A 14,899-nucleotide genomic window follows, 5' to 3' on the forward strand; every position below is an offset into this window, starting at 1 on the left:
GATCAACAAGCAGGAAGTCACATATTTACATGAAATGTGAATGGACATAGATTAGAAAAAAACTTGGCATGGTTAAGGGAACAAGAAGAGAAGAAATAAAGCAAATAAAGTGAACAAGCTATAAGAAATTATAGAACTGTGCCTGGAATAGCTACAAATTATTATTAAGGGCAGGCTGAGGTAGTCAGCATTATTCCATTCCAAGAGCTGATTTGATGGCATCTAACTGTGGAAGACACGTTGAATAGTCTTTTGGAAGATAGCAAAAAAATAAATCAAGGGATTTCCTCTTACCACAAAGAATGGAAAGTGTAAAGTAGGGTTTCCATCAAACTATGGAAAAGTGATGAAGAGGAGACAAAATTAAATTTTAGAAAGAATAGAAGAACAATCAGAAGAAATCAAGTATAGAAAATGTCCAAATCAACTAGGGGGGAGTTTAATCCTTTATTAAAATCTCCGAACTCGGACAGTTTCTAGGTCTGAGTGTTGGGGAAGTTAGCAGTCCACAGATCCTATGATTCCAACCCCAGCTGTCAAGTGGGGAAAATTAGAACCCCAGGGAATTCAAAAGAATATAAAGGCTTACGCTCTCTACAAGAATCTCAACTACTAATGGTCAAAGCAAATTGATGATAAGTATCAATGGAATTCAAGGTGAGCTGGATTAAGATCTCTTGTGGGTGCGAAGAGACTTGAGACTTGAGTTTGACCCTTCCCTCAGTCTCAGCCTCAGCCTGGTCATCTCCTACATCAGCTCCATCACATCAACATCTATGCTACAGATATTATTTCAGAATCATTCAATCCAATACCCAACGTTGATAATCCCATCTGATTCTTCCAATGCCCTAGTCACAAATTACGTGAAACTTTGTAAGTAAACATCAGCTTTTTTGAATATTGTGGTGAAGTGAATCTAGAATCAGGGCTATGGTTACAATTTATTGTCTTACCCTTTGATATTCACAGCTTTAGCAAGGTTTTAAACTGTTTCTTATTTCCTTGATTTCATAATCATTTTTCAAGGAATCTCTCCATGGGAGAGAGGAACTGGCAGCTCCCCACCTTTTCTGTCTCCACTGTGTCAGCCTTCCCAGGTAAACTAGACAGGAAACCATACCAGATGAACTAATTTTACTTTATTGTAAGGCTACATTAACAGAATCTTGCGTGTCTGAAAGCACAAATCTCCTGCCATCTCTTTTTGCAGCCTGAGAAGGTAGGGAGGATCCTTTCTGAGTTTCTTTCTCTGCCTGTTATGCAGCTGCAGGCTACCCGACCTCTTTTTAATTGATTGTTTCCTAAGTAGCATCTCTTGATGGATGTGGACCCTTCAGGCTACACCGATTGCTTACCCATGCCAGTTCTAAAATGTAAGGTGACCAACTTTTTCACAATGAGAAGGAGGACACAAATAAATTGAAGAAAAAAAATTGTAAATAAAAGAAACATTTTATTTATTGCAGCAATAATACAGAATACATGATAATATGATAAATTATTATAATAAATAATAAAAAACATTTGTAACAATAACATTTTATATTGTAATTATGCTTACATGCCTACTAATTATTATTTAAATGAGTACTTTTTCATTGAATGAATATTTTTTGCCAATGTATCATCTTCTAACAATATATTGGAAATATCTGAACAAGAAATATCCTTCATATTAATTTTAGGGCAAGTGCTGCAGCTAGAGTATCAACATTCAATCTCAATTTCTCGCTTTTCCAAAAATCATTAGTAATTGAATAAATAAAATTAATTATTAAAACTGAAACAATAACATAAGCGAATAAACTTGTAGATAAACTTATACATCTTTGGAAATTATTAAATAGATAACGAATTAATAAAACATGAATTATTGTGCTCACCTGGGTATGACTGAATATTCACTGAGAAAGAAGTGAGTCTAATGCGTGTGTGTGTGCTGTGTTGTGTTTCGGTAAGAAGTAAACAAAGCCACTTGCGCGTGGTGCACTCTTTTGTGTGGTTCACTCTCTCACAACAATTCTCCTGTGCGGAGCACATGTGTTTCATAATTGCGTCTCGCCGCACTGTACCAAGCCTTGATGAATCGTCATGTCAAATACAAATACGTCACATCACACACAATGGATCGGCTCGGCATCGATCGAATATGGAGATTTACAGATTAGTCTTCAAATATCGAAAAGGAGGACATGTAGGAGGACACTTTTCGAGAGAGGACAGAACTTACAAAAGGAGGACTGTCCTCCCTAAAGGAGGACGATTGGTCACCTTATAAAATGGGGTCTGCCACATTCTTCTAGCACAAGCCCTGCTGGACTATCTGTCTCTGGTTCTCAAATGGCAACTTGTGGAGCAAAATAGGTTCCTGGCCCTAAAATTATCACAGATATTAGGACCAGAGACAGACTGTCCAGCAGGGCTTGTGCTAGAAGAAACAGACAAACCCCATTTTAGAACTGGCACAGGTAAGCAATGGGTATAGATGGAAGGATTAGGGTTAAGTGAAAGGCAATGTCATTCCTTTATGTTCTTGAAATATATGACTGAGGCATCTTCTCTCCCCCAGTTAGCAAGTTGTCTGGAGGAGTCTGCAGAAGGAGAAGCAGCAGACCTGCGTAGTCCTTTTTCACTCACCCCCACTATACCAGATCTTTACTGAATGGCTGTCAAGAGAGCTTTGACTTTTTTAAGAAAAAACACCTGTATCTTTAAAAAAAAGGGGGGGGGAGGGGGAAATTAATTTACCTGGTAAACTAGTCAGCCTCCTGCCCTCTTTATTTTTATGCCAATTGCACAGCTGGGATGAAAGAAACATCCTTCCGATGCTCAGGAACTAATCATTCCATAAGACAGAGAAGATTTCAACTGCCTGTTTATATAAATACCGCAGCATGGCAAACCTGTTAAATTATTCTAATTAGCAGCTTTTGCGCTTTTAGTCCTTTTGTTGCATTGCATGAGGCATTTTAATCCATTATTTGTTTGTGGAGCAGCTGCGCTTGACATGAAATTCCGGGGAAAACAGTGCATTAGTGACGGCACAAAGCAGCAGGTGAAGAGTCCCTGCTCTCCACCGCAAATCCCCAATTCTTTGTTAAAGCATCTTCTTTTGTGCCATGGGGGGCGGGGGAGGGGACTAAATCAGCTCTTTCTGCTTCCTTTTGGGGCCCCTCAAACCGTAACATTTGCTTTCTGAGGTGAGAAAGCTGTGGAGGTCTTCCTGCTTAGGTGAACAAATGGCAACTGACCATGCGTTACTAACACTTCTGAGTGAGGCCTTGTGGTGGTAGTAGGGACACTGGCACAGCACAAGAAGAAGCACAAAACATGAGCCCCAATTCAGGCACATCTTTCTTATTTTTCCACCATCTTTTTACCAATCATTTGGAATCATCTTTAGCTCTTAGTACTTCAGAGATTCATTGTTTATTAAAATAGTGTTTGTATACCTGAGGGCCCCTAGTGGCGCAGTGGTTAAAGTGCAATATTGCAGGTAAACTCTGCCCACAGCCTGGAGTTCGATCTTGACAGAGTTGAAGGTTGCCTCAGCCTTCTATCCATCCAAGATCGGTAAAATGAGGACCCAGGCGGTTGGAGGCAATATGCAAACAATGCTTACATTGTAAACACAGAGGGAACAATGGAAAATATGTGACTGAAAGGACTGATGTTGTTATTAAGCTACACTTTAAAACTTTATAACTTTTATAAATGATGTACCCTTTTTATGTGATACTAGAAAAACTATCTAAAATATATAAAGGTATTTCAAATTTATGTTTGAAATGTGTAAAACATGAAGGGTAATTTTATTATGCTTGGTGAAGTTTGGTTAAAAAAATGGTAAAGGTAAAAATTTGAGTTCTAATATGTATAGTGATATAAAGAATTCTAAAGATTATTCAGCTGAAAAGAACTTTTCTTGTTGAGACTAATAGACAGATAATTAGAAAGAACTTCTGGAAGACTGTTTTTGCATTTTCAAATGACAGAATTTTTTGTTTTGTTTTGTTTACATTTATATCCCGCCCTTCTCCGAAGACTCAGGGCGGCTTACAGTGTATAAGGCAATAGTCTCATTCTATTTGTATATTTTTACAAAGTCAACTTATTGCCCCCCCAACAATCTGGGTCCTCATTTTACCTACCTTATAAAGGATGGAAGGCTGAGTCACCTTGGGCCGGGCTTGAACCTGCAGTAATTGCAGGCTCTGGGTTCTAATAACAGGCTTCTTAATGGCCTGAGCTATCCCGGCCTCTATTTGAAGAAATAGTAAATTGACTTGTTTGATTAGGGGAAAAGATAGATTGATAGAATAGAATAGAATAGAATAGAATAGAATAGAATAGAATAGAATAGAATAGAATAGAATAGAATAGAATAGAATTTTTTATTGGCCGAGTGTGATTGGACACACAAGGAATTTGTCTTGGTGCATATGCTCTCAGTGTACATAAAAGAAAAGATACGTTCATCAAGAATCATAAGGTACAACACTTAATGATAGTCATAGGGTACAAATAAGCAATCAGGAAACAATCAATATCAATATAAATCATAAGAATAAAAGCAACAAAGTTACAGTCATACAGTCATAAGTGGAAGGAGATGGGTGATAGGAACAATGAGAAGATTAACAGTAATACAGACTTAGTAACTAGTTTGACGGTGTTGAAGGAATTATTTATTTAGCAGAGTGATGGTGTTCGGGAAAAAACTGTTCTTGTGTCTGATTGTTCTGGTGTGCAATGCTCTATAGCGTCATTTTGAGGAGTTTATATCCAGGATGCGAGGAATCTGTAAATATTTTCACAGCCCTCTTTTTGACTCGTGCAGTACAGGTCCTCAATGGAAGGCAGGTTGGTAGCAATTATTTTTTCTGCAGTTCTAATTATCCTCTGAAGTCTGTGTCTTTCTTGTTGGGTTGCAGAACTGAACCAGACAGTTATAGAGGTGCAAATGACAGACTCAATAATTCCTCTGTAGAACTGAATCAGCAGCTCCTTGGGCAGTTTGAGCTTACTGAGTTGGCGCAGAAAGAACATTTTTTGTTACGATTTTTTGATGACTTGATTTGCTACCTATCTCACAGTCAAGCTAGCCAGGGCATCCACCTTTGTAGTGGCTGGAAATCCCTTATGGAGCTTTTGCTGAAAACCGGGGCGGGGGGGGGGGGATGAAATTGATGGTTTATGAGTTTGATGATTAGAAAAAGTAGAATCAGAAAAGAAGGGAGCCCTGACGTAACCTCAGAAAGAGAAGATAAAATATAATGCATTTATAACTGCCATAAAGAAAATAAGAAATCCTTGATTTCTTTCTTTTACTTTCTTTTCTGTCTTTTCCCCCCTTTTCTTTCTTTCTTATTTGCTTACCAGTTTTCAGCCTGCTTTGCTTTTTTGGCATCCTGCCTTAAAGCCGGAGAGGGAGGAGACTGCGGATGTAGGAAGGAGAGATAATAAAATGACAGGAACCAGAGGTCCCAATCTGGAACAGACAGGAATGCGAAACTCAACCAAAGAAGTGCCAAACCTTAAAGCTGTTACCAAGACACGAAATTTGGATACTATTGGAGACTTTTGGACTGGTCAAGAGGAGGAGGGCCTGGGAGAAGGGGGGAAAGGCGGGCATTGTGCAGGAATATTCAAACCCAGTTTGTTCATGCTGTAACCACTTGGTTTTAGTAACTACACATGGTTATTAAGTAATTCTGGCTTCCCCACCGACTTTGCTGGTCAGAAAGGGACTTATTTTACAATTTTGCAAAAGGTGACCACATGACCCTTGGGACACTGCAACCATCATAAATATGTGTCAGTTGTCAAGTGTCTGAATTTTGATCACATGACTGTGGGGATGTTGCAGCAATCCTAAGTGTGAAAAATGATCCCGAGTCACTTTTTTCAATGCTACTGTAAGGATCGAAAGATCACTAAACAAACTGTTGTAAGTCAAGGGCTATCTGTAGTGGAGGGGAACCCTTGGACTTGGGTTAGGTTGGCAACTTAAATATTTGCAGGTAGTCCTCGAGTTATGATCATAATGGAGCCAGCTTATCACAGTCATAACTTGTGATAGCTGTCCATGTGGCCCAGTTGCCGAGTGCCTGAAGTATGGTCACATGACACGGGGGGGCGGGGCAATTGTCAGAACTTTGAAACTGGGTCAGAAGTAACCCTGGGGAGATCCATCATAAGTCAAGGCTTGCCTGTAATTGCTTTTCTCACGTTATTATTAATTTGTAGTTTCCACTTCCTTCAAGAAGACAAAATGGAGAATCTAGATTCTCTTAAAATGCTTAAAATCCTTCTGCTGGTGTCAATGAAAGAGGAGAGATTATTAGGATACAGAGAAATCTGGGCCGGATAGCTCAGGCTGGTAAGGCCTGTTATTAAGAACACAGCAGCCTGCAATTACTGCAGGTTCTAGTCCCACCAGGCCCAAGGTTGACTCAGCCTTCCATCCTTTATAAGGTAGGTAAAATGAGGACCCAGATTGTGGGGGGGGCAATAAATTGACTTTGTAAAAATATACAAATAGAATGAGACTATTGCCTTATAGTCGCCCTGAGTCTTCGGAGAAGGGCGGGATATAAATGTAAACAAAAAAAAAAAATCCACTTCCTATACTGTTAAACATTATGCAGGTGTGTAAAAATGGCCCATCTTACACATCTGTATCGTTACAGTTGTTAAAGTAGTAACAGGGTTGTTAAGTGAATCTGGCTTCACCTTTGACCTTGCTTGTCAGAAAGGGACTGATTTGACTATTTTGCAGAATAGAACAGAATAGAATTTTTTATCGGCCAAGTGTGGTTGGACACACAAGGAATTTGTCTTGGTGCTCTCAGTGTACATAAAAGAAATGATACCTTCATCGAGAATCCTAAGGTACAACGCTTAATGATAGTCATAGGGTACAAATAAGCAATCAGGAAACAATCAATATCAATATAAATCGTAAGGATACAAGCAACAAAGTCACAGTCATACAGTCATAAGTGGAAGGAGATGGGTGGTGGGAACGATGAGAAGATTAATAGTAGTGCAGATTTAATAATAGTTGATCACATGACCCCAGAACACTGCAACCTTCATAAAAACGAGTTAGTTGTCAAGTGGCTGGATTCTGAGAATTCCAGTTGCAACACATTTGTAAGGCATTTGGTTGGAGAAGCCTGATAAACATAAGGCTTATCAAGAAAACAATGGTTGCATTTTAATGTTCTCCACCACTGGACAAGTTATAGCAGTCCCTATCCCTATTTTCACTGATGGAACACCATGATCTGCGAAGGATCGGCCACTGACAGATTTGAAGAGAGGGTGTTGCTCCCTTCTAGGACTGCTGGCAGAAACTGGCCAAGCTTCATTAGGTGGCTGTTAGTGGTCTGTCTCTCCTTCACAATGTTTCCAGTTCTTCCAGCAAGGAAGTCATGAACAGTTTCTCCATCGAGCACCCTGTCAGGAAGCCACCTGTGGTTTTCTCACAAGGTTGTAGCTAACATGTCTGCTTCCACCCTGCCTGGTCACTTCAACATGGAGCTGGCAGAGGAGCCTGTTGTGTCTCGTCCGATCTCACCACAGCCGGGGCCTTCTTATCTGCTTCCGAACACGGAGGAATGTCCTAGTATGCCTCCTGGCCCCAGCCCTGGCTCCATGCCCAGACAGGCTGAAGAGGAGGAAGTATCTCCAGCCCCCAGCTCTGGCTCCATGCCCAGGCAAATGGAGCAACTAGACCCCTCCCCCTCCTCCACAGCATGTGAGCCTGAGGGAGGTCAATTGCCAACAGCTGCAGACTGGAGTGACCCTCGCGTCAGAAGACTTGATAGATGGAAGCAACAGAAGGAAGGGAGGGGCAGGCCTGGGTAAGTGCTGAGTCATGGAGCCACACCCCATGGCCTATATAAAGGACCTGCTTTCTGGCATTCTCTGAGTCAGGCAAAGTCTAAACATATCTTGCTGAAGTCACTTTCTGGTCTCCTGCCTGCCCTGAGGACTTTGCTAGGACTTTGGCAGAGCTGCAGAGGCACGCCTGATTCGGATTTCCCTGACCCGGCCGTCAGCGGAGGAGTGGGACACGACAGAGCCCCTGAGGCTGCCACTTCCCCCCCCCTTCTTTCTCTATGGGAAAGGAAGTGGTGAAAATGCAGGGGAAAGCCGGCCTGACATAAAAAAAGGTAAAGGTAAAAGTGTCCCCTGTCCAGTCATATTTGACTCGTGTGTGTGTGTGTGTGCATTTCCTAACCAAGGGAGCCAGTGTTGTCTGAAGAGGCTTCCATGACCATATGGCTGGCATAGTCAATATATTAGTGATGGGATTCAAAAATTTTTACTACCGGTTCTGTGGGCATGGCTTGGTGGGCATGGCAGGGGAAGGATACTGTAAAATCTTTATTCCCACCCCATTCCAGGGGAAGGTTACTGCAAAATCCCCATGTCCTTACAATCAGCTGGGACTCGGGAGGCAGAGAATAGATCAGGGCGGGGCCAGTCAGAGATGCCATTTACCGGTTCTCTGAACTACTCAAAATTTCCGCTACCAGTTTTCCAGAACTGGTCAGAACTTGCTGAAACCCACCTCTGGACTATATGCCAGGGTGTACGGAATGCTATTATCTTCACACCGAAGTGTTACCTATTTATCTACTTGCATTTGCGTGCTTTCAAACTTCTAGGTTGGCTGTAGCTGGGGCAGGAATGGGAGCTCACCCCAATATTAAAAAGGCTGTCTTCCTCAGCTTCCCTTCTTGCTGCTGCTGTGGCCATCAGAACAGCCACAGGAGAACAGAGGAATGAGAAAATGGGGGATAACAGATCCTTTGCTGCCAATTCTCTAAACCTAGAGAGGGGAACCAATGGGTGATAGTGGGACTAAAATCAAATTAACTTGGTTAGGTTCAATGAACATGACCAGATACTGTATATTTAATATTGCAATTAAATATATATAATTTAGTGGCAATGAAAGGTCACCAAATGGCTGGGCAAGTGTGGTCTTGGAGGATAAATGATTATTTATGCTTCCTCTGATTCATTTAGGTTAAAAAAATTGATGGTCAATGAAACTTTGATGTGGCACACAGACATTATCTTCAGTGGCTGCAAACCAGAACAGCTACAAATTTAGTAGCTGCATTTGCACAGCATGCTAAGTATCCTTTCTTAGTTGTCTAATATGATGTTAGATGTCATCCTCATTCATTGGTTCATGATCCAAGGTGTTATACAAATCCAGAAAGTAATTAATCCAGTAATCAAGTTCTGTATGTTGACTGAATGTGCTCTATGTCTTCATTCTTCACACATGTCATGGCTGAAAAATCCTCTTCAAGAAAGTTGATTGAGTGATTAAGTGAGCTGTGGTGGTGCAGTGGTTAGAATGCAGTACTGCAAGCTACTTCTGCTGACTGCCGGCTGCCTGTAATTTGGCAAGTCAAATCTCACCAGGCTCAAGGTTGACTCAGCCTTCCATCCTTCCAAAGTGGGTAAAATGAGGACCCAGATTGTTGGGGGCAACATGCTGACTCTGTAAACCGCATAGAGAGGGCCGCAAAGGACTGTGAAGAGGTATATAAGTCTAAGTGCTATTGCTATTGCTGTTATATGGCATTAAGTCATATTGTAGCTTCCAAAAAAACAACCTCCAACCAACCAACCAAGGAGAAACAAAGATAAATATTTTAGAAGCCTTTTCTGTGCTGCTTGGGGGGGAAAAAGTGATGTCCCTTTTCAGAAAACATCAGAAATATGCTTTAAAACCATTTATTGGTTTGAAATTGAAATGATGGAGTTTTTAAATGGTTTGCAGGCTTGATCTAAGGTCCAATTTAAATACTTTTACATCTCAGTTATTTTAATAGAAGCAAATTATCTGTTATATTATCTACCGTAAATTGCTGCATTTCCATAGGGGTTTTCACAGCTTTCTTTGAAATGAGGGAAGTATGATTAGAGCCATGCAGAGGAATCCTCACTCATGTACTAAAATGCTCTGAGGTTGGAATTTCTCCGATTGTCCTAGGTATACTGACAACGGGAAGGAAGGAGGGAAGGAAATTTTATCTTCCTAAAATGAGAGTTCCCTAACCTTTCCAGCTTTGTGGACCGGCCGGGTGAATGGAACGCACATGCACACCTTCACCTGCTACTCATGCAAGTGGGGGATGCGTGCACTCACCCGCTGCTTCCGTGTCCCGGTTGTGAACAGCTCATGGCCCAGTAGTGTGCCACGGCCCAGGGATTGGGAACCCTTGCCCCTGACAATTCCACAGCATTTCATTGTTAAACTGTTTTAGTCTTACACAAAACTAATAAAACTCACACCAGCATGCAAAGCTACCACATATATCTGGTGGATCACCAAGACAGAGGCCCATTTTGGTGCAGCTTTTTAAGGAAACAATAGCAGAATTTGGCCAAAGGAGCTAGTATGGGATGGGTATGTGACATCATGGAAGAGCGAATCACTGCCTCTTGGTTTCTATCTACAATGCTTCTAGTCACTAGACTTTGCTTCTGAAGTGATGAATGCTGAAGTCTGGCATATTTTACAGATGTTCAGACCCATTTTAAGTTGGGTTGGAATAATGAGGGAAATCCTACTTTAATAGCAGCACAGCCTCGGATGACTTCCTTCTGTCTCTCTGGTGGGCATGAAATGAAAGTAATGCTATGGGGGTGGGTGGGTGTCAAAGATATAAAAAGGATATCCCCTAAATAGCTTTATGCCATGGTTAGATGCAAGCAAAGACCCAGCCTTAGACCCAGTTCTATTAAAGAATATTCTATTATTATTTTTTTGTTATGGATGTTTAAGGATAGGAAACAATATTTGCTACCTTATTTGCTGGGTAAAACAGGCCTGGGAAAGCAGACTCTTCAGCGGTAGTCCCTACCCTAAAGTAATAAATGCTATTCCGCTCCATGGAAGAACTATATAAAACACAGCCTATTAAGTCTAAAGAGAAATTAATTCATTAATACGATACAGCAAGAGGGACTCCTGCCAAACTCATTACTATACTTTCTTCATTCTTATTCCGTGTCTGCCTATACTTATTTAAAAATTATAGCAGGCAAGCAATTTAATGTTCTCCTTTTGGGTATTAATTTTTCTCTAATGAAAAACTAACATTCATGTAATGTCACTTAATGCAACAATACAGAATTTTCCTTTAAGAATTAATTAAATGGAGCATTTTCTGAGCACCTCACAGATTGCAGAAGTCCTCAACTGCCTGTTAATGAAGCAGCAACCTTTGTCCTTGTAGGCCTGAATTCAAGTACACTTGCCTTAAAAAAAACAGCTAGAGCTTGCTCGGTATTCTTTTGTGTGAAAGGCTCAACTGATAAAGATTTAAATAAGCATAGATTTCTGAGAAGAAGAAAAAACAAAACAAAACTCAAGCCGCTACCGAACAAAATAAAGCAAGTGATGTGGTTCCATCTAGTGGAGCAACATTATTTTCCCCAAGTCGGAGAAACTGAAAGAAGAAATGTGCATTTAATGCCAGGGAGTACTGAACTGAATCAGGCCGCCATAGAAGGAATCTTTGATTCTTTGAAGCCAAAGAGTAGGTAGGTTTCTTGCCAAAATAGCCAGAACTGAATACTCAATGGAGTTTTCCTGAGCTTGGGAGTGGGGGGGAGATAAATAATTTAGGACTTCAAGAGTCTGCAGAAAAGCAATTACACGGAGGCCTTCGATTTACAACAGTTCATTTAGTGACCAGAGTTACAATGGCACTGAAAAAAGTGGATTATCACTGTTTTTCACATGTACAATCGTCGCAGCATCCTCACAGTCCTGGGATTAAAATTCAGCTACTTGGTAACTGACTCATATTGATGATGGTTGCAGTGTCCCGGGGTCATGTGATCACCTTTTGCGACCTTCTGACAAGCAAAGTCAATGGGGAAGCCAGATTCACTTAACAATCGTGTTACTAATTTAACAACAGCAGTGATTCACTTAACAGCTGTGGTAAAGAAAGGTTGCACAGTTGGGGTAAAATTCACTCAACAAATGTCTTGCTTAGCAACATAAATTTTGGGCTCAATTGTGTCGTAAGTTGAGGACTATCTGTATTATTATTTTTTTAAGAAAATCTATTTCATTTTTCCATTTCTGAGAAATACTAGTGTAAATTCATGTGGTGAATTTACAAAGGTAAACCTCTACTGTATAAGCCAGGGGTGTCAAACTCACATTGTCACGTGACACATTGGGACTTTTCTTCCCTTCGCTAAACTGGGTGGGGCCATGGCCAACATGTGACACATCCGGCTCGCGGGCTGGGAGTTTGACAGCCCTGGTGTAAGCAAATTTCCTGGCTGGCACCGTTTATGAAATTCCCTCCCCCAAGAGGCTTAACTGACATCCATACCAGCGTTGTTTTGGGACATGTGAAGACCCTTCTACTTTCCCCAGCTTTTGAAGTGGCTTTTATCCTGCTTTGACTGCATTTTAATTTATATTGTTTTAGTTTTTGGATGTCACCTTGCGGCTGCCATATTATAGGATATATTTACTTTGCATTTTGTTGTGTTATGTTTTTATTCTGACTGTATTTTTATTGAGTTTTATTGTAAACTATCAAGACAGCTTTGCCTATCGGGTGATTTAAGTAAATAAACACTTTGTGGATAGTTGCTGACTTTTACAATGTATTGACTCATGTTTGCTCTGCATTCTACTTAGTTTACACCATATAAGCAGGGACAAGTTGCTTTGCTGGAATGGATCTACGGGGGATATTTTTAATGACTTGCAGCCATGCTTTATTTTTTCGGGACAATATTTTTTTTATGACAAAATCTGGATCTGACATTGTCCTTTTTGCAAGAAACAAGTTTTTGTTCTTGTGATTGACAGAACCATTGACCTTGTTACCTCTTGTCCGTACATATTTATTCTGAATTATGTTGGTATGATGATTTAAGGGATCAGTATCACTATGTTTTACTTTTTTCTATGTGCTGCACCGGTGATAATTTAATATTCATATAGAGAAGCTGCTGTATGCTAGTTCACTTATACCTAAAGAAACTACAAGGAACCCTGCAATGGAAATACACCTTGAAAATAAAGACTATGTTTGATCTTTCACGCCCTCCAAGGCAAATATTCATTATTTGCAAACAGGTGATAATTGTGCAAACTTTACAGCTTCAGCTCAATTCTGCTAAAGAGGGACAGTAATCTACTCTTCACTAAACTTAGAGCCTTTTATACAGGTAGAAACTGCAGTAGCAGCTCTAGTGATGGTAGAGACATTTCTAATGTTTTGGAGACATTGTAGACAGTAATAACTCTGGAGGAAGAAACAGCATCACATTTGTAATGCCCAGCAGAATCAGAGTACATTTTGATTGTTTTACACAGGCAAATGAAGCATTAAATAGGACCATGATGGCGAACCTATGGCATGCGTGCCGGAAGTGGCACACAGAGCCATCTCTCTGGGCATGCCAGCCATCGCCTGTTTCTCTTCTGGGTTCCAGCACTGGTCTTCATGCATGCGGGAGCGCCGGAAATTGGAAAAGCAGACTTGCATTTAAAGTCAATGTGAGCTCTGAACTTTGACAACTGCAGTAGAGTGTCCTCCTGGCAGGAAGGAAGGGAACATTTGCTGCAATCTGTATCCTCCAGATATATATTCCCAAATATCTCCAATTTCTTTGGAGTAGATGTCAGAGCAGAAACTTCTTGCAGCAAAAGGACAGAACCCACAAAAGCTTCCTCCCTCGTTTTGTCAGAAAAATCATCTTGTGGAATACTATCAAAGGATGCTGTTGTGTTTTTCATCAGTGCACAGTACACTTTTTAGATGAGGTAATATATTACGAGTTGTGACCACAGCACATTCAATTTGTTTTCTTCCAAGCTTGAATTAATATTTGGTTGGTGAGACGAAGTGTTATGATGATTGTGACTGCCTCCAAAACAACAAAGGTACATCTACCAATGTGGTCTTCATTTTCAAGTTTTTGAGATTGGCTGAAAAATAGCCTCAGCCATTTTCTACAAGCTGACTCATACCCAGGTTTAATTGCGTAACACTTCTCCTTTCAGCAAAGTCAGTGCCCCTCTGGCAGGTTTTCTAATTTATTAATTTGATCTACTTCTCTGTATAAGCAAAACTAATAGTGACACATCCCTGTTTCTGAAAATCATTTATGAACGATTAATCAACATTCTGAAAACTTGCTCAGTTTCCAGAGAGATCAGTTTTCCAGAAATGGGACTATGATTTTCCTCTTTCCATTCTTGAAATGGGGCATCACTGTTGCACGGGGAGGCAAAGTGACAGTTACTTCTCTGTGAGTACAGAAACTCAGATCAGTTACTTGGAGACAGTCAGAAGGGACACAGAAAAGTTATCAACCCTGCAATCCCAGATCAAGGTAGATATTCCACAAATAATTTGGACATAAGCTAGCTGAACCAGGTGGTCTTTTAAGTAAACACGAATACCATCATTTTACTAGTAGACAGGAAATATTTCACTTAAAATGGAAGTATACTACGTCTGTTAACATTGGAGAGCCATTTACTGTACCTGTTTTTGGCAGAACACACTATACTCCATTTTCTGCTTTTCAGAGCTAGTCATGATCTTGGCAATGATCCCTTCTCAGATGTGAGGGTGCACTACTACTACAATGGATCCCTTTGAAAGGTTCAGGAGTGATGAAAAGGCAGACTACTCTTCCTCTTTCTCCCACCAGGATAGGAAATAGAAACCATCTCTTAAGTAATGCTTTCAAGAGACTAAAAGCTGTCAAGTGTTATACACACAATTATGTATGAGCAAAGCAGAGTCACTGAACAAAGTGCTTGCCTACAGAATCTTAATCTAGCCTTCCATTCACCTGAGACCTTAAAATT

Source organism: Ahaetulla prasina, chromosome 1, assembly GCF_028640845.1.
Source record: "Ahaetulla prasina isolate Xishuangbanna chromosome 1, ASM2864084v1, whole genome shotgun sequence".
NCBI classification, from domain to species: domain Eukaryota; kingdom Metazoa; phylum Chordata; class Lepidosauria; order Squamata; family Colubridae; genus Ahaetulla; species Ahaetulla prasina.